The 2226-nt window shown below is 46.5% G+C and overlaps 1 non-coding gene across 1 annotated transcript; it reads left to right on the top strand.

The window, feature by feature from the left end:
* Positions 1–1528: 1528 nt before the first annotated feature.
* On the top strand, positions 1529–1591 carry LOC111550626. The gene has a single exon (XR_002734124.1). It is a non-coding gene; the product is annotated as a U7 small nuclear RNA (small nuclear RNA).
* Positions 1592–2226: the final 635 nt, after the last annotated feature.

The raw sequence follows: 2226 nt of genomic DNA, 5'->3' as shown, positions 1-2226 counted from the left end.
AAAAAAAAAAAAAAAAAAAAAAAAAAAGAATACCTGAAACTGGATTACTTATAAGAAACAAAATTTATATCTTACAGTTTTGGAGGCTGGGAAGTCTAAGGCTGAGGGGGTGCATCTGTTGACAGCCTTCTCTCTTGAGAGCCCCAACACAGCACAGGACATCACACGGCAAGGAGTGTGAGTGTGCTAGCTCAGGCCTCTCTTCCTCTTCTTATAAAGCCACCAGTCCCAATCCCATGATAGCCCCCCAATTCATTACCTAATCACCTGCTAAAGGCCCTACCTGTTAATAATACCACACTGGGATTCAATTTCAACGAGTTTTGAAGGTGACAAATATCCAAATCATAGCACTTTCCATGGTTTCTGTTTTTAGCAGCATACTGACGAATTTTAATAACTATATTTCCAATTATTTCCCTTGGAAATATATTCTTTCTCTCTTTCTTTTTGCAACTGAATAAGAAAATGATATTCAGGGAAAGTCTTCTGTTATATTCCAGACACAAGTGTTCGAATACCAGAATACAGCCAAGCATGGTGGCTTATGCCTGTAATCCTAGCATTTTGGGAGGCCAAGGCAGCTGGGCCACTTGAGGTCAGGAGTTCGAGACCAGCCTGGCCAACATGGTGAACCCCTGTCTCTACTAAAAATACAAAAATTAACTAGGCGTGGTGGTGCATGACTATAATCCCAGCTACTCAGGAGGCTGAGGCAAGAGAATTGCTTGAACCCAGGAGGTGAAGGTTGCCGTGAGCCAAGATAGAGCCATTGCCCTCCAGCCTGGGTGACAGAGCAAGACTCTGTCACAAAACAAAACAAAACAAAACAAACCCCAGAATTCTATGGGAGATATTTTTTAAAGTACGCCAAATGTCAACAAAGGGGGCATACAATTTGGCTATTGCTTGATCTAGGAGAAAGCACATGTAAACCAAAAAGTAAATTTCTATGTCCCCCAACCAACTGAATGAACCCATCCTCTTGGCCAAAGGCATGCTAAAGAAGACTTGAAACACTAATTCAGGTCATGATGGGAATGGGTGGAGGGACATGCCTCATTATCCCGTTGGAATTGAGGCACAGCTGACCAGCAATAACATTAAAACAGGCCAGGTGTGATGGCTCATGCTTGTAGTCCTAGCACTTTGGGAGGCTGAGGTGGGTGGACCACTTGAGATCAGGAGTTCAAGACCAGCCTGGCCAATATGGTGACATTCCATCTCTACTAAAAATACAAAAATTGGCCGGGCGTGGTGGCAGGTGCCTGTAATCCCATCTACTCAGGAAGCTGAGGCAGGAGAATTGCTTGAACTCAGGAGGCAGAGATTCAATGAGCTGAGATCACACCACTGCACTACAGCCTGGGCAACAGAGCAAGACTGTCTCAAACAACAACAACAAAAACTCACTAAAACAGTGGCCAGGGTGTGGTGGTGGCTCATGCCTATAATCCTAGCACTTTGAGAGACTGAGGTGGAGGATTACTTGAGGCCAGGACTTGGAGGCCAACCTGGGCAACCCACAAAGCATTACAGCTCTTTTAGAATTTGTCTAGCAGGCTTTCCTGTTTTTTTCTGGAAAGCACCCCCCACCACCATCACCACCAAAAGAAAAGAAAAGAAACAACAACAACAACAAAAATCTCCATTAAAACAGAGACCTTGGCCTGGTGCAGTGGCTCATGCCTGTAATCCCAGCACTTTGGTAGGCCAAGGCAGACAGATCACCTGAGGTCAGGAGTTCGAGACCAGCCTGCCAACGTGGTAAATCCCCATCTCTACTAAAAATACGAAAATTAGCTGGGTGTGGTGGCGGGCGCCTGTAATCTCAGCTTCTTGTGAGGCTAATGCAGGAGAATTGCTTGAACCGGGGAGGTGGAGGTTGCAGTGAACTGAGATCGCGCCACTGCACTCCAGCCTGGGTGACAGAGCGAGACTCCATCTCAGAAAAAAAAAAAAAAAAGGAGACCTTAAGACTGACAAAACACTCTTTGTAGCAATAAGATTGTTCCACAAGCCGGGCGCGGTGGCTCAAGCCTGTAATCCCAGCACTTTGGGAGGCCGAGACGGGCGGATCACGAGGTCAGGAGATCGAGACCATCCTGGCTAACACGGTGAAACCCCGTCTCTACTAAAAAATACAAAAAACTAGCCGGGCGAGGTGGTGGGCGCCTGTAGTCCCAGCTACTCGGGAGGCTGAGGCAGGAGAATAGCGTAAACCCG

This window comes from Piliocolobus tephrosceles, chromosome 15, assembly GCF_002776525.5.
Source record: "Piliocolobus tephrosceles isolate RC106 chromosome 15, ASM277652v3, whole genome shotgun sequence".
Taxonomy (NCBI): Eukaryota; Metazoa; Chordata; class Mammalia; order Primates; family Cercopithecidae; genus Piliocolobus; species Piliocolobus tephrosceles.
The sequence above is the reverse complement of the archived record's forward strand: the minus strand, read 5'-3'. Positions and strand labels throughout refer to the sequence as shown.